We start from the raw sequence: 18,658 nt of genomic DNA, 5'->3' as shown, positions 1-18,658 counted from the left end.
CACCCAGGTCGCACATCCGGTAAATTTCAGCCTCCATGATTTCCCTTTGCCTCGGAGATACACGGTATGGCTTCTAACCGATTGATTTATCCTCCGTCAGTTCGATGTCATGCTCTATCAGGTTTGTTTTGCCTGGTTTGTCTGAAAAGACGAAAGAAAAATCTCGGACTACGTGTCCTAAGTAGCGCTTTTCGGTTTCATTTAAATTTGGTTCTGCCTCAATCTTGGCCAGCAGGAAGCTGCTCGCAGTGTCTCCAGTTGTCATACAAGGAATCTCAGCGATTTCCTCTTCTGGCAGGTTAAGTGCTAAATTTACCACCGCCTCTCGCTGAACATAAGGCTTCATGAGGTTACTATGGTACACTTTAGAATGCTTTCTTCCAAGTTTCACCTCATAATTTGTGTCTGAAAGCTTCGACACTACTTTGGCTGGCCCTTCCCATTGGACATCTAGCTTCGTCGTTTTCGAAGGGCACAGCAGCATGACTTCGTCACCCTCTGAAAGTTCGCTTTCAAGCTGTTCTGTCATAGCGTGCCTTAGCAAACGTCTGCGCCGCTTTCATATTGCTTTCAAACATTTCACGAGTTTTCCCCATGCGCTCCAGCAGTTGTAACACGTAGGAAACGACGTTAGCATCCTCTCCTTGGCGCTCCCACGATTCTCGGAACAATCGGATCGGACCCCTCAAGTTACGTCCGTAGACGAGCTCGGCCGGACTCCTGTGCTCTCGTGAGGAGCCGACCTCAGGGCAAACAATTTCGCGGGAATGCAACCTTCCCAGTCATGCTTATTTTCGAAACAAAGAGCCCTTAAAATGCGCTTCAAGGCGGAGTGCATTCGCTCAACCGGGTTCGACTGCGGGTGGTGAACAGAGCTGTGGTCGACCTTAATTCCGCATCGTTCTAGGAATGTCGTCGCAAGACAGCTAGTGAACACGCTTCCGTTGTCACTTTGGATTTCTGACAGGAATCCGACGCGCGAGAATATCGCCAATAAGGCATCAACAACGCAGGTTGAACTTAGCTCTTTCAGGGGGATTGCTTCCGGGAATTTTGTGGCGACGCATAGCGCGGTCAAAACGTAGCGGCAACCCGACTCCGATACTGGCAGCGGCCCTACGATGTCAATAACGAGCCGACGGAATGGGTCAGTAATTATGGGGACCAATTTCATGGGCGCCTTCACTTGTCAGTGGACTTTCCAATCATTTGGCACGTGTCGCACGAGCGAACGAATTCCTCCATTTCCTTCCAGCAACCGGGCCATAGTACTCCTGTACTAGCCTCGTTTTCGTTTTTGGCATGCCTAAGTGGCCTGCCCAAGCGTTGCTGTGTGCAATGTCGAGAAGCTGTTTACGATACTTCTGCGGTACCAACAATTGGTCGTACACTCGTCCTTTAGTGTCACAGTATCGGCGGTAAATTAGACCCTCTTTTTCATAGAACGAAATGTTCTTTCTGGAGCAGCCTTGTTGGACACTTTCTAGCAGGGTGCTCAGTGAAACGTCACTTCTGTGCTCGACAAGAAGCGTCGCCTTGTCTCGCTTAGCGAGCTGCTTCCAACTGTCGGACGCAGGAGTTAACACGGAGCCTACGTCCGGGTTTTCTTCAGCTAGTATAGCAGCTTCTGTGCTCTCAGTTCTCTCTCTCGCCTGACCCTCGGCATCTGAAGCGTGAGGCTGAACGCCTGTCGAAATGCTCCTTAGTTCCGCATCTGTTGCATCTACTGTTGATGCTACTGCCTTTGCGCAGTCCAGTTTTCCGGAGAGTTCTCATGCCCTCGAACGGGTTAACGCCATGCACGCTATGTTAGTGGAGAACGACTGCCCCCTTCCTTCAGCACCTGCTCGGATTTGTTAGAAAAGAAATAAGGAAAATGGTCAGGTAGGCTAGCGGAAACTGCCGCCTCAGTGCATAATTTTCTGAAGGGGCCTTCGATGACTACCTTCGCAAGTGAAAGGCAGACACTTTGCTGTTCTGCCACCTGACGGATCCACGCGCATTCCCCAGTAAAGTGCTCAGGAGAAACGCAAAGCGGATGAGCCACATTCATGGTGGCCGCAGAATCTCTGAGAACTCTGCATTTCTTGCAGTTTAATAACAGCTGCTGCATGTCCGGCTGCAAAAGCCGCAGGTTCGTCAGAGTCCTGAATACTCGCGAAAACGACTTTCTTTTTGCAGTTTCTAGCCAAATGGCCTCGTTCCTTGCAGTTAAAACAAATCACTGCCTTTCGCGCCTCACACGCGCGTGCGCTCTCACCACGTGACCCAGACAATTCTGCTGACTTGGACGACTCATCTTGGACGTCCATTAACCTCTCACGTGTACCTGCGGGGGCTCCCTTTCGAAGTTTTTAGAAGGAGAAAATCTTTTTCCTTCGGGCTTGCGGGAACCAGTCTGCTCTGTCGCTTTTATCCTGTTTTGCCGATTTCGAGCGTAAATTCCTGCGAGTGTAGTAATCTTCAGCCAGTTCGGATGCTTTGTCCAGATTTAGTTCAGTTATTCTGTCCTGCATCCAGAGTCTAGTGTCCTCCGAAATTCCTCGATAGAATTGCTCCAGGCAAATGCACTCGACCACTTTGTCGTGATCTTCATATGCACCTGCGCTCTTCAGCCATTCTTTCACGTTAGCTTTAGTCTGATAAGCAAATTCTTGGTGGGACTCTGCACCCTTCCTCGCATGTCTACACCGCTGGCGAAATGCTTCAGTCGACAGACCGTATTTCCGCAACAGCGCCGCTTTCACCTTGTCGTAGTCTTGTGCATGGTTATTGCTAAGGCGTGCGACTACCTCGGAAGCCTCGCATGAAAGTACGGTCAGCAATTTCTGTGGCCTTTCGTCCTTTTCTAAGCCGGCCTTTTCGCATGTGCGTTCAAAGTTCACGAGAAAAAGCTATGTCCTCGCCCACTTTAAACGGCTGCAGAAGGTCCTTCATTTTGGACTGTCTACCTGAAGAAACAGTGCGCCCCGTAGGAATTCGAAGAGCTTCTATCTCGAGTTTCTTTATCTGCAGTTCATGCTCTCTTTGTTCGGCTTCCTTTTTTCTGTCGAGCTCCTCTCGCTGAGTTTTCCGCTCAAGCTCTACAAGCCGCTCCTTTTTCTCTTCGCGTTCTTTCCTGTCTAGAACTGTCTTCCAAGCCTCATCGGCTTCTTCCTCGGTCACCTCTGCCTGCATTAGCTCCAAAATTAGCTTTTTGCGTTTTGCTGAGCCAACTGATATACCCAGCTCCTGGCAGATTTGAAGAAGGTCTTGGACTTTAAGCTTGTCTATTCTGACTTCGCACTCTGTGCCGTTTGCCCTCAGCTCAATTTTGTACACAGACAACCCAATTCTTGGTCTGTGGAAAATTTTCAGCAATGATCTAAATGCACCAAACCACATTAACGCTAGAGATATCTGCGCTAGAGATATCTGACGAATCGAGAAGCAAACACGCGGCACTCACCACACCAGGATAGCTGACGCCGGCTGATCCCACCGAGCTGCCATCCACTGTTGTTGGGACTTGGTCAGCTACATCGACGCTTCCGGCGTGGTGTCGAGCCCGAGTCAATAGAGATGCGAAGATGCGGGAAGACGAAGAGCTTTATACAAAAGGTTATATATTGCGCGTTATCGACGCGAGAGCTGATATATTGTCGCGTAGCGAGCTTCGCAGGTTTCGCGCGTAAATTTCTCTAACAAGCTGAATGTGTTCTCCCCGCGGTGCGACTGTTGCTGTCCGTGTACTCGCTGCTGTGCAGGAAGCCATTAGAGGGGCTCACACTCCGACATTTGGCAGAGCCGTTTTCTCTGGGGCTCTTTGTGAGCAGGCATTGTGCGCCCGACCCCCCCCCCCCCCCCCGCCCTTGTTTGAATGTTTAGTTAGAGTAAAACGCAGTAAACTGCGAGGGAACGAGGTCTCCCAAGGCCGCGTCCGGGCCACCAGAGCGGGCGCGCGGACCCCCTGTGGTTTGCAGGAGAGTCGCGCGAAGTGATTGATTCATGCGACACACTGCCCGGCGGACCAGATACGCCGGAGACGCGCCGCGAGGGCTGAAGGCGCGGACGGCGGGTCGCGTGGTGCACCGACTGCGAGGTTTGCGTTCCCTGTGTTTCGGGTGTCGTTTTGTGTGTTTGTATCTGTGTGCCGAGTGGAAATGCGCACGTCTTCGTTGAATTTACGCGGTGCTCTCGAGTAAACAACCGGCGTGCTATTGGCTGCTTCTGTTTTAAAGAACTCCTTCTCATTGGCTCCGACAACAGCATTTCCGATTGGCTACTAAGTGTCCCCAGAATCCTGGGCAAACGTATTTAAGAGCGAGTTCTGGCGCGAAGAAGAGAGATGAACGGCTGCGGTCCTGCTGCTCGGGACCACTGCTCGGAAGATGTTGCGCGCCCCCTTGGTATGACTGCCCACGTTATAATTTACTCTTGTGTATCAGTGTGTTCAGTTTAAATGATGTTTTAGACCTATTTTAAATAGATCGACTTCATTCATGCTACCCATCTACACCTGCTGGTCAACTTCTTCGAGGCGGCGAAGCCACCGTTCCGTCGCGACTTACGCTTCGGTGGTGCTCTCTATAAGTAGAGTAAACGTTCCCCAGGTCCCCACACATTGTCCCTATGTTTTCCCGTCACGTTACGTAGTCGTGGGTGAGGGATTGAAGGACCGCCCATGGGGTCGAAGGGCAGCTTGACGCGGGTTTGCTTATGAGCCGCGCAAGCTGCGCGGCTCGTCGGAGGTTAAATCCGAGCTTCTGGGAGCAGACCGCGGAGTCGGTCGCGTTCATTGGACCGCTGGGAAGATGGCCCCGGAGTCACGCCTTAGTCGTGGCGCGAAAATGGACCAGATCAGCCGGAATGCACGTTGTAAACAGTTCTTGTGCGACCGTCGCTCACTGCTCAGTCTCTCGTCACGGTCGGGATCGCGCAGAAGCCGTTAAGCCACGAAACGCAGGCTGGAGGGGATCCGCAGCGCGAGAGCTGTTTATTGCAGCCTTGGACGAAGCACTTAGGGCCATAAGTCAGGTTGAGATCGCTCTCCGGGTACAACAGGATATAAAGCCTTGCGTAAAGAATAATTTTCAGTAGATAATAAATTTTAGCGACGAGAAGCAGATTGCATGCCGTCGCCCTGGCAAAAATCGGGAGACCACGGGGCACAAAAGTCTTAGCATACACTCTAAGAACAAAAGGAGTGCGGGGAACTCCTTTCGATGGAGTATACGCTTGTCCCATATTTCACTCCTTTATCCAGAGTCGCCGCACTCCTGCTAGGCGCACTCCCTCTGCAGGAGTAGAAACACTCCTTTATTACGAATGGCTGGGAAAAAAAAGCTGCGCCGGAGGGAGGATTCGAACCGGGAAACTCTGCATTGCGAGCCGAGTGCGCTACCTCTCGCCTATACCTGGGACGAGTGCTAATACTTTTCAGTAGTTATATATGCTAACATTTTAAGTCCAGCAGCCGTTTCGTGCGTATATGTCGCGAGTTCTGTTCTCTAAATTGGTAGATCGCTGGCTGGTTAGAGTTGGCACAGCTCAGTAAATGATGAAACAGTAAAGGCAACATCTGAACGCCACGGTAAATCTTTACTCGACAGCAATTTCATGGTGCACAGTCAGTTGACTCGCCCTTCGCGAACGAGTTAACTGGTGTCCTGATGCACTATTATTCGTATTAAAATGATGTGTAGCTTCCCTAGAGCACTCGTCGATCATTCATACCGTAGTAGGAATGCCATATAAAGTGTTTAGACTAATGTTTCGCCGTCGACCGCGAAGGTTTACGGGATCTGACAGAAGTGTTTTCCTTTAACAGAAGCATCGCTCGTTTCTGCGAACCGCTTTTTCTTGGAGGTTGTTGTGCTGAAATAGATGTTGCAAAATGTGAATGGCGGTTCCGAAGGGCATAAAATATATTCACACAGCAATAAACTAATGTTTAGGATAAATTGCGACAGTTACCATGACAGTCTCTTCTTAAACGCATTCTACGGAAGTGCATGACTTCGCTGAATGGTAGACTATTCAGAACCCCGCGGCGGTCGCATTTCGATGAATGCGAAACTCCAAAGCCTCATGCACTGCGCGATGTTAGTGCACTTTGCTTTGGGATGTCGCGGTGTCAGTGCACTTGCTTTGGGACGTAAAATCCATTGAAATCAAATCAAATATGCTGTATGAATGCAACGCAATGAATGCAAAGTGTACACTGCACGTATCGGTTATGTACAAGGTCTGGCTCTGTGGGCGGAGCACAGCGCACTTTCTTGTTTGGTTGTTTTTGCTTATCACTAGTTTGCATGAGATGCGAGTCACAGGTCACTATATATATGGCTCCGCTGCAGTACAAAAGCTAAGAAAATAAACAACCTCCAACTCCCTCAGGCCCTAGAGGGAGTGCGCTCGCTGTTTTACTCTTTACCGAAGGAGTCGTTTCACTCCTTAGGCAGTTTGGGCGGAGTAAACTGCTGCTAGAGAGAGTACAGTAGCCGGTATACTCTATCATAGAGAGTATCAGTTCTTAGAGTGTAGCGCAAGAGTTTGTTTGCGGTCTTAAAGTAATTTGCAGTGTGCTTATAGGCACTCAAAGGAACGCCTAGGTACTTTGGTGGCGTACGTGCTCATTGTACACAAGCACAAGGCGGCAGGCGTCGCTCCCCACATAACAAACCATAGACTGTAGCTCTTGGAACGACCGATCCGAGCGCCTAACACTGAACAGAAGTCTTCTGTTAAACAAGTAGCCTACTAGCATTGATAAGGTTAGTAGGCAATCTCCGCAGCCGAAAACGCCTCATGTTATTCTTATTAGCCTTTGAAAAAGATGGCACATACCCACACTGGGGGATCGGCCAAGAATCCAGAGGCAAAGGTTGCTGCCTCATGTTAAACCGCAACACACTCTCGCGCTGTGCACTCATCTCGTCATCTTCTTCTATCTGCGGCGCGAACAGATCAAATCAGCTTAACCTGAGTAACATCTCGCCAGACGTACCGACGTCCCATCACAGAAAAACTATAAACAAAATATGCTAAACATATGCTTTCGCAAGCCTCCTCGGTGATACTGCGTTAAAACACTACATTTTCTTTCCACCAGGCGTACGCTGTCCGCTGTCTTTCTCTTCCGGCGCCATCAGCTCTCCTATTCTCCCTACTGCTCTCACGCCCTCTCTACTACGTCGCCTTCTCCGGCTGTTTCCTCTCTCTGAAGCTGCTGCGGTAGCTTACTTGTCCACTTCTCTCCATATCTCCACGCTTGCCCCATTTTATGCGAAGCATACTACTTTAGCTACCACTTCAGCCCTTCACCGTGGTTATGCGCCTCCAAATCACGTGATACATGACGTCACACCACGTGACACGATGACGTCACGACAGTGGAGAAACGGGGGCTCACCTCGCGCCGTCGCTGTGCGCCTCCAAATCACGTGACACGATGATGTCACACCGCGTGACACGATGACGTCACGGCAGTGGGGAAACGGGAGCCCACTCGCGCCGTCGCTGTGGTTGTGCGCCTCCAAATAACGTGATACATGACGTCACACGTGACACGATGACGTCACGACAGTGGAGAAACGGGGGCCCACCTCGCGCCGTCGCTGTGGTTGTGCGCCTCCAAATTACGCGACACGATGATGCTTCGCATTCTCCAGGCTTAACCAATTGAAGCCTCAGCCATTTGTTTTTTGTACGACGCCGAGAACAATAGGATTTCTCGTAGAGGGACATAGAGGGCTAGCACATCAAAAGTAGACAACTTGGCTGCAGACAACGGGTGCAGCGACCAGGAGACGATCTGCTGCGGCCTCAAGAAACTCCACAGCGTCGCGAAGACGTGGTACGACGTTCTCAAATGTCCAGAGAATACGGCCGAGTGGAAAGCTGAATGGAAAGGCGTTTCCGTCAGCACCAAGCTTGCAGAACATCTTCCGGGACACAGAACCACGCTAGGAGCGCCACGAAAGTATAGATGCGTACTTTTACGACAAACTCACCAAAGCAAGAAGCTGCAACATCGGCGACAAGGCATGCATCCGATACCTGACCACTGGACTCTCAGATCCGGTGCGGCCCCTGAGAGTCAAACTATGGTAGCCCAGACGAGCTGCTTCGATACATGAAGCAACTCTATGAACGAATGGATGCCTTAAACAAAATCGGAAGCCAAGATCCCCTATCACGACGACCATCAGCCACCGGTTACTCACCGTGTGCGCCTCACCAGAGACGAAGGATCGACGAGGGCACCAAGGAGAAAAGTACAAGGTGAGAGGCGAGCCTACTTAATTTGTTTTAAATGCTCTTCACACGGGCAGTTTTCGGCAGCATGCCCAAAGCACCAGCGTAAGCACCGACGCAAGAACTGCGGTAAAGTGGGCTACGAGCCAAAAGGTTGCTTTTTGAAGAGAGGTTCAGGAAACACACGCAACGGAAGCTGCAGTGCTAACAAAACAAAACATGACAGTAGGTAGCATGTAAACCGAGTCAGAAGCATGTCATGAACGCCAGCCTGGACGGAGAAAATATTAAAGTATTACGTCGACAAGTGAAGGCAGTGCATAACGGTACTACAAAGCGAAGCACGAAATATGCACCGTTCTTACACCGACGAAATCTGCGACGGAGAAATCAGTGTTCTCGGCACGGGCTACAATATTCGCGCGCATCACACCCTCCGAGCTGCGCCTAGACCAAACAAAAAATGACCGAAGGCAATCGGCGGCGCACTAAAAAAACAAAAAAAAAGAAAAATTCAACAAACCACGAAGAACAGCGTCAAGTCATGAGCAGGCGACATGGTGTCGCTCGAGGGGAAGCCGGCTGCAAAGTTAGCTACGCCAGTTACGCGAAGCATACGAAGGCCCAAAGACCACCGTGCAAAAGCTTCCCAACCAAAGACACAAAGTGCCAGCCTTCCCAAAGACCACGGATTCGCGCGATTCCACGAATACATGCTGCCCGCGCACAGGATCAAGAACTTGCCCGTAGGAACCACGACCAGCACGGATCCATCGCCGGACACCACCAGCCACGCGGACGAGGCAACGAGAAAAAAACTGACACAAAAACAGAACGCAGTAGTAAAAATTTATTGAAGCCAAACAGCGCAACGGCGCAGACAGCGTCGAAGAAAACACAGGACAAGCGCTGAATCACAACTGAAATTTATTCAAGGACAGCAGGATATTTTATAGAAAAGTGGCCTACTTACCAGCTAGCACACAGACAAAACCCCTGTTTCTACGTTGTATCGAGGTATGCAACCTCACTGTCATATAATGAAATAGATGGCTTACTGACGCATAACCTTATTCTTTTCTGCGTTGTTGCGACGTTTGCCTTCAATATTTACCACCAACTCGCCCGTTTGGCTATGGTGTAAAAATTTGTTACTCTGTTGTTCTTCGTTCTTTCCTTCTCTCTTCTTCACTTGTTGTTGCTAATTGTTTCTTCTTAGTAGGTCCCGTTTCCCTGCTTCGAGCAATGAACCTTTCGAATTGGCCGGATTAACTGAGAACACTCATTTAATTAACACTTGATTACAACAAAAGGTACAGTACACTTAAAATGATAACTGCAGCATAGAACAGAACAACTGAGCTGGGCCACCCCTGGACTTAGGGCAATCCGTCGTCCTAAGCGAGCATATGGGAGGAAGTCCGTCTCCTACCCAGCTCCGACCACAACTGCCGCCCGCACAGAGCTCGCGGCCGTCGCTGGGTTTCTTCCACAGAAACAATTATTCGTTCAGTGCTCCCACGTTCCCAAGGACACTTTCCTCCGGTTTCGGGGAATGCATGTACAGCAGACGGGGCTGGGACGCCGGCGCGTCTGGGCCCCGGTCCGCAATGTTAGGAAACAACTTCCCGCGGAGAAGCGCAAATTTACGACAAGTGGCTCCGACGACCGGTAAAGAAAAGCAACGCAAAACCCAGGCACCAAACAGATGCGGGGGGTGTGGTTTGTCGAAGGCGTCCGGAGCCCCGTACGCTAAATGAAGCGCGAAGCGGAGCCGTCTACGGAGACACACGGCACTTCACATGCCAATGCCAGAACAAGGCCCCACAAAAGAAGTAGTACACTCATGCTCACTCCACGCGAAGTGCGAGTTCACGGGCGGAAACAAACACATCCAAATGCGGGTGATGAACGCGCGGGCCGTCTCACCTAAAGAGTCTGGGCCCCGCTCCTTACGACAAACAAAAGACAAACAAAAAATTCAGGGGCACTTTGGCTCTCTAAAGTACAGCACGGCGAAAGCGTTTCCTGGCGCACTGCCTGTTTGTTTTTATTTGTTGAATTCTCATATTTTATTTTATGGGTCCTTTCTTATTTGTTTTTTTCTTTTTATTTTTTATTTGTTTCTTTCTTATTGTTTTTTTTTTCTTTTATTGTATTTATGAAACCCACGCATTCACTAGATGCGGCTTTATTCAGTGTTCAAACCCTGAGCCTTCGTGGTGAAGTGGTAGCGTCTCCACTTCAAATGCCAAAGGCCCTGGTTCGATTCCCGGCGTCGACACTTTTTTTTAAGTAGTGACGCGGAAACATCTGCCGACACGGCTGCTAACGACAGTATGAGGCATTAAAGGCCTTCGCCTTAAAAATTCCGCCCCCGAAGGTGCGCGGCTCGGGGGTGCCGCTGTACGAAACACAACTGCAAACAGCATACAAAAGACAAACAAAAGTCTCCCGCCCGGGACGCCCGGCGAAGCGACTGGGGGTGCAACTGTATAAAAAACACAAGCAAAAGAAACGCGTACAAGTGGGTGCGCCCGACGGCCTTACAGCAGTCCGACCATGCGCCAAGCGCGGATGGAGAAAAAAAAGGCATGGCCGACTGTTGTCGAGAGAAGCGGTTCGCACCTCTCGAGCAACTGCGCAAGCTGAGCTGGCCTTCGAGCCCCGAGGCACAAAACTGTGCGCGCCTAAAACTCCGGCTCCCAAGAGCAGCCAGTGGGTTCGGGGAACGACCAGGCTCATCTAAAAGTCGTTGTGCGGTGAGCCCGGGCCCATTCCTCTACAGCCGCTCGGAGCGGGACAGTGTCGTCAGAAATGAACGAAAGGCCACTTTTTCTGCGCCCTCCGTGTAAACGCAGTTTCAAGCAGCGCTTTCATGTAACGAGGCCGGAAAATAAACGTGTAGCTTCGTTTCTTTTCTGCGACAGAAAATGAGAAAAAAGCGCCTGAGCGCCAACAACATCCTGTGGCATGCACAGAACGACGCGGTACAAGAAAACGGCCGGCAGACCGTACACCTACTCACATGAAATGTCGCTGCGATCCACTATTCGCTGCGACCCCGCCGTCGCGGCATCGCCTGAGAAGGCGACGCGTCCTCGTCCATGAACATACTGTCCGGTGCTGGTCACCATCGCAGACAGCCAGAGAGCAGCCACTAACGGTCCTACAGGCACTCCCCTCCGCGTCGTTTCCACAACACACGCGTCGTTTCCACAACATCACAGGGTTCCACAACACACGCGAACCATCGCCTCACTACGCGACACTGGCGCGCGCTGATCTCCACATTATGTGGACTCCGTCTCAAGATGTTTGCAGCACTACGAAAGGTGGAGCTCTCTCGTCTAATCAGGATGGAGGAGGAAAGGTTACTGGCGATGATGAAGGAAGGGGGGGGGGGGGGGGGGGGGACGAGGCGCATTCAACTGCCTGCCCTTGTTGAGGCAATCACCGCTGTTGCGCCACGCTGTGGGGGAGAATGGGAATGAAAAGCATAGTGATGGAAAGGGTCCTGGTGAAGGTACTCAAATGAGGCAGGGCCATGGGCAAGAGCAAGACCAGGTGAAACCGGGCCTGAAGTAAGGAAAGCGAGTCTTCGCCGTCCGTGAACGAAGTCGGCCAGACCCGGTAGACGCCGCGATGGGAACGGGGCTGCATGGACGACGAGCAGAGCGTGCGACGCAACCGGCCTCGGCGCGCGCCGGATGACAACTGCGGGGAGAGGGGGATGCCTCCGGGAAGGCGCGGCCCCTCATTGGACAAGAAGTTGGGCGAATCCCGAGCCAGCAGAGTCGTACGCATCCGCGGAAAACGGCGGCGCCGAGCCGGAAGCCTGGCGAGTAAGAGCGGGCTCGAATGCGCGCTGGGGACAATTTGTTCTGAAGCGCGTTCGTAAGCACGACTGCTCAAGAAATGAGAGAACAAGGTTAAATGCGCGACGTATTTGGTCGCGTGGGTCTCCAGGAAAGAGCGTATCATTGAGACAAGCACAAGGGAGAGCGAGTCAGCGAAAGCCATCGCGGAGAGTCTGAAGGAGCGTCAAGGGACTGACAATCACAAAGATGTGAAAGTGTTTCTACGGAACCGCAATCCTGGCAGAAAGGAGTGCCCATGCTACGGAGGCGTGAGAGGCGCTCGGCTGTCCAAACGCAGCCTATGCGCATCCTAAGGAGGGTTGCGCGTTCGTAAGTGCCAAATTCCCCAAAGCTGAGGGGGGCTGCCTGAAGAGACGCGGCTGTCGGGATGCTCAGAGAGAATACGCTCATGTATAGCTAAACGTGCGACGTCGAATTCAATGGCGTCGGACGAGATAGGAACGTCTTGATCGTGTGCAGACTCAGCCAGCTGGTGTGCCCACTCACTGCCGCTAATGCCAACGCGTGATGGAAGCCAGTGGCGCGAAATAGAGACCCCCCGGTCTTGGGCAGAGCGCAGAAGTGCCCGGACAACAGGTAGATGATGTACCCGTTGTTGTAGGAGCATAAGAGCTGCCTTAGGATCGAATAAAATAGCGACGCAACCAAGGCTTGGGGATTTCAGAATAGAATCTGCGGCCAAGTTAAGTGCGGCAAGTTCAGCTGTGGTGGAAGAGGCACGAAACGGGATTCGGCACTGCTTCGTTAGGCGGAGACCAGGGATAACGCACTATAGCTGCGGTGACAGATAAGCCGCTGTTAAGGACTGGCCCGTCTGTGTAGACGCTCTCACGGAGTTCATCAATTAGAGCAGCGGCCTCTTGTCGGAGAGCACGCAGGGGTGTGTTTCGCTTAGCTCTGATGCCCGGAATGTCAACACGTATTTTCAGAGTGGTGCGGGGGGCATTGCAGAGCCGCCCTGGGAGGCGGATCCGCGATATGCGAAGAGTCTAAGGGTGCGTCCCATTTCTGAATGCGGTGCTGCGAAGAGGCGGGAGATGATCAAGACGTCTATGCTCGGTGTGTTCCTGAAGTTTAGCGAGGACAAGATTAAAGAGAAATGGGCTGAGAACGCTTCCTTGTGGAGCACCAGAAGTGAGGGAGCGAGGGGTGCTGAGGGCGTCACCTGCCTTGACCTGGAAGGAGCTGTCGGTTGGGAAGGCTTGTGTGAAGGACTGCGTACGGGAGGCCTAGGCATGGCCCAAAAGAACCCTCCATCGACTAACACCAGAGACACTGTGTCTGGCTCAAAATTATCGCCCTGTCCCGTCAGCGCAGGCGGTTGTGTGGAATGCAGCGGGCGCAACACAGAGACGTGCGAAATAGCCAGAGGGCTAAGGAGGAGAGGCCGCGCGGGGAGCCCAGCGCGACCACACGCATCCCTGCGGCCCGTTTTGCAGCGCGTCCCCAACTCCCCCCCCCCCCCCCCCTTTGGCACAGAGACAGGCACGTTTGTGCGTTTGTGTGTGCGCGCATGCACGCCTGCAGACGGCCTTGTTGCGAGGGACGGTCTGTGGACTCGGAGAAGGCTAGGAGTTGGGTCTTTATTAAGGGAAGTTAACCAAAAAGAAAAGAGGGCCCCAGTTCCTTGGAAAGTACAGACTGGCTCCCCGAACAGCTGCTCTCTTCCGCTGCTAGAGGAGGAATCTCTTTGTCCGTTGACGGCCAAGATTTCGAATGCCGTGGTCGCGTGTCCAAGCCGCGGTTCTTGGAAGAGACCACCCCGGGTTCCGATGCGAGAAGAGAGAGGACAGCCGTGACCCTCATAAATATGTCAACTTCGAGAGGAGTGCGTCTTCGGCTGAACATGAGCTCCGCGTTCGCGAAGAGGCCGGCACCCTGCGGCGCGGAGGGTAGGCCGGAACGCTCGCGGCACAAACAGTTTCCCGGAGTTCGCGGGCCCTCTGGCCTGCATTGTCTTGCAACGCGACGGCCTTACTAACGGCTCGAGGTGGCGGGGGAGGCCGGCAAGTTAGCACCAAGAGGGCTCCCAGCAGAGGAGGCGAGGAGGACACCGAAGGAAAGAAAGGGAGTCCTCAGAGAGGCGTTGGAGACAGATGAGACAAAGGTGATAACGGGCAGTAGAGGGTGACAGCGATGAGCGGAAGACAGCGGTGAGCGGAACTCCCAGTTTCACCTTCAGGCAGAGTGAGAATAAATTAGGTTGATTCGGAGGCGGTGTGTGTTGGCTCAATTCTCCTCGCTTCAGCAGAACCCGTAGATAGCAACAAACAACTGTGTTGCATTGTGACTGACCCCCGGGTAGGCAGGAACATCACAAGTGGTGGCAGCGGTGGGATCTTGCTGAAGTTTTGGTGCGAGACCATTAACCCTCGTACCTGAGGAGAAAGGGGCCAACATGTCGCTACAGGAATCGCCGAGTCTTCGCCAGGGTTTGATAGGAGCAAATGAGATGCTGTTGGGAGCTGTGATTCCATCATTCACGGGGGGTGATAACGGTCCCAAAATAAGGGACTTTCTGAAAATTTTAGAGCAGGTCGGTAATCTGGGAGGATGGCAGGAGAAACAGTTAGTCGGGATGGCGCGATGTAAGATGGTCGGGGCTGCTCTGGACTTTGCATGGTTGGACGAGGAGGTGGCAGGCGTGACTTCGTATAAATCGTTTAAAGCGCTCGCGCTGAAACGATATGATACTGAGCCGGCGTGCAGGAAGTTTGAGAAGTTTCTAAGCGCAAGGCAGAACATTGGTGAGAATGTACGCTCGTTCGCGAGCCGGCTGCGTAGGCTCGGAACAGAGGCCTTTGAGGACGTTGATGGCGATGACACGTCGAAGAGAGAAGCGAGGCGCGAAATCCTTAGGGAGCAGCTGACCTCTATTTTTCTGAATGGGCTCCGCGATCCGGTAAGGAGATTTGCTCTGTCACACGATCCCAAGACATTCGAAGAGGCAGTAGAGGTAGCGTCTAAAGAAGAGCAAATAGAGGAAGTGACGCGCACGAGCACCGCGACTGTCCGACGTGTAGAAAGCAGAGAAGAGAATGGTGATTTTAGTGAACGTCTGGATCGGCTGGAGAAGCTGCTCGAAGAGGTCCTTCGGATACGTGAGGGCCCTCCATCTGGGCAGGCGCGAGAATTGAATCGACGCGTCAAATCAATCGCCTGCTTCTCGTGCGGCAGGTTAGGGCACATCTCACGTTTTTGTCGTCTGCGTCAGATATCGCACGGGCACATTTCAGGGCGCTTGGACCGCTCCGAGCAGCGTAAGAAGGAAGGCGAGGACAGCCCTGAAGGTATCAAGGAGCTAGATAAAACATCTGCTGAGAGCCGCCACGAGCGAGGGTGTTCAGAAGCGGTAGTGAGCCTATGCACGGACAAAGCAGAAGGAGTTCGCGAGCCAAGGGAGACCAATCGCCATTCAGACGCGCTCAGCAGCGCGGCGGACGCAAGGCTAACCGAGGTTCCCCCTGTGATTGAGCAAACCCGCCTGTACGTGGAGCAAAGGAAAGATTTGTCTGTGCTAAAATTGATAAACGAGTGGGACAGCTCAGAACGAAAAGAGTCAAGATTGTATCATTTGGACTCTTGTGGTTTACTGTGTTTCAGAGACAAAGCGCACGGTGCCTCAAACCGAGTAGTTGTCCCTTTGCTAATGAGGAGTGAAATTGTGAGGTTATGTCACGATATGGAAGGCGGAGGACATTTAGGATTTCAAAAGACCCGCCGGGCGGTTAGCAAAGGTTATTTCTGGCATGGACTGAGACAAGATGTTGCAGAACACTGCAGAAACTGCCAGTGGAGAAAGAAACCGAGGGTGAGCGAATTGCATGGACCACCTCCTAATCTTAGTGTGACTTAGGGGAAGTCTGGTAGTTGCCACGACCATTGAACTGTGCTCATGATTTCTGCGGTTGCGTGTTTTACATATAGAGGGCGGAGTTGTCCGCCGTGTGAAATTTACTCCTCTGCCTGGGGGGACTGAGGGTCCGCCCACATTGTGCCGTGTTCTGAAACCAGTGCTTGTGCGCGAGGACGATGTTTAGCAGCTGTGTCGTACTCGAAATATGACTGCTGCCATAAGATTGAGTTGCGAACTTTGCGACGTACTGTTGGTTGTGAAAGTGCGGTGACCACAAAATTTTCATAGAAAATTTCTTTATAAGAAGAGGGGGTTGTGAAGGACTGCGTACGGGAGGCCTAGGCATGGCCCAAAAGAACCCTCCATCGACTAACACCAGAGACACTGTGTCTGGCTAAAAATTATCGCCCTGTCCCGTCAGCGCAGGCGGTTGTGTGGAATGCAGCGGGCGCAACACAGAGACGTGCGAAATAGCCAGAGGGCTAAGGAGGAGAGGCCGCGCGGGGAGCCCAGCGCGACCACACGCATCCCTGCGGCCCGTTTTGCAGCGCGTCCCCAACTCCCCCCCCCCCCCCCCCCCTTTTGGCACAGAGACAGGCACGTTTGTGCGTTTGTGTGTGCGCGCATGCACGCCTGCAGACGGCCTTGTTGCGAGGGACGGTCTGTGGACTCGGAGAAGGCTAGGAGTTGGGTCTTTATTAAGGGAAGTTAACCAAAAAGAAAAGAGGGCCCCAGTTCCTTGGAAAGTACAGACTGGCTCCCCGAACAGCTGCTCTCTTCCGCTGCTAGAGGAGGAATCTCTTTGTCCGTTGACGGCCAAGATTTCGAATGCCGTGGTCGCGTGTCCAAGCCGCGGTTCTTGGAAGAGACCACCCCGGGTTCCGATGCGAGAAGAGAGAGGACAGCCGTGACCCTCATAAATATGTCAACTTCGAGAGGAGTGCGTCTTCGGCTGAACATGAGCTCCGCGTTCGCGAAGAGGCCGGCACCCTGCGGCGCGGAGGGTAGGCCGGAACGCTCGCGGCACAAACAGTTTCCCGGAGTTCGCGGGCCCTCTGGCCTGCATTGTCTTGCAACGCGACGGCCTTACTAACGGCTCGAGGTGGCGGGGGAGGCCGGCAAGTTAGCACCAAGAGGGCTCCCAGCAGAGGAGGCGAGGAGGACACCGAAGGAAAGAAAGGGAGTCCTCAGAGAGGCGTTGGAGACAGATGAGACAAAGGGGAGAACGAGCAGAGACGGGCGAAGTGTACGGACGGAAGCAGATCGCGCTGGTCTGTAGTCGGTGAGGCCGGACCCGAGGGCATCCGTTGCAAACTGACCGCCAGCCGAGACGCCCAAGAAGCCGGACGCCACAACCCGTCAGAGTACCGCCAGCCGAGACGCTCAAGAAGCCGGACGCCACAACCCGTCAGAGGACCGCCAGCCGAGACGCCCAAGAAGCCGGACGCCACAACCCGTCAGAGTACCGCCAGCCGAACCGCCCAAGAAGCCTGACGCCACAACCCGTCACAGTCACCGAAACGTGGGAGCGCCACCAGGCTGAGCGCCACCCCCGCCAGAGCAGCCGAGAGCGAGGCAGCGGTGACAGCGATGAGCGGAAGACAGCGGTGAGCGGAACTCCCAGTTTCACCTTCAGGCAGAGTGAGAATAAATTAGGTTGATTCGGAGGCGGTGTGTGTTGGCTCAATTCTCCTCGCTTCAGCAGAACCCGTAGATAGCAACAAACAACTGTGTTGCATTGTGACTGACCCCCGACAGGCGGGAACGTCACACTTGTATGCAGCGGAAAAGTTTTCCCGCCACACCAAGAGAGCGGACAGCATCGAGTATATAGAGGCATGAGAGAGGGAGTCGAAGGAATTCTTGACATCCAAAAGTAGAAGATAAGCTCCCTCCTTTTTGTGTCCAGCTTGTTCCAGGAGTGAAATAACTTCGGAGATTGAATCAGCAGTAGAGCGAGAGGCACGGAAGCCGTCCTGCTCTGGTGCGAGAGATTGGGTCGCCTCAGCAATCCACTCGAGGCGATAGAGTGCGAGGGATTCCAAGCTTTCCAGGCACAGAAGTTAGGGAGACTGGCCGGTAAGAGTTAATGTTGTCAAGTGGTTTGCCTTTTTTTTGTACAGGAACGACTGTGGCAGTGCGCCAGGCGACAGGTATATCTCCGCTGGCGAAAACGAGATTGAAAGCTGAGAGGAGACGACCACGTTCTTCGGAATCTAAATTCCTTATCATTTGATAAGTGATTGCGTCCGGGCGGGGGGCGCTCCTACGCTTACGAGAGGCAAGGAACCTTTCTAACTCATGGATGGTGAAGTCCTGCATACCCAAAGCCAAGATGTCATCAGCTATATCTGCTGAGACAATGGCAAAACGAATGGAAGCGACAGCCGCGCCGCGGTGGTTCAGTGGTTACGGCGCTCGGCTGCTGGCCCGAAAGACGGGGGTTCGATCCCGGCGGTGGCGGTCGAATTTTGATGGAGGCGAAATTCTAGAGGCCCGTGTTCTGTGCGATGACAGTGCACGTTCAAGAACCCCGGGTGGTCGAAATTTCCGGGTCCCTTCACTACGGCGTCCCTCATAGCCTGAGTTGCTTCGGGACGTTAAACCCCTATAAACCAAACCGAATGGAAGCAACAGCAGATGTGGAGTGACTCAGGGCTGCGGCGAAGTTGTCTGCCAGGAG

This window comes from Amblyomma mixtum, chromosome 3 (genome assembly GCF_055824585.1).
Source record: "Amblyomma mixtum isolate Tamu chromosome 3, ASM5582458v1, whole genome shotgun sequence".
Classification (NCBI taxonomy): Eukaryota; Metazoa; Arthropoda; class Arachnida; order Ixodida; family Ixodidae; genus Amblyomma; species Amblyomma mixtum.
The sequence above is the reverse complement of the archived record's forward strand: the minus strand, read 5'-3'. Positions refer to the sequence as shown.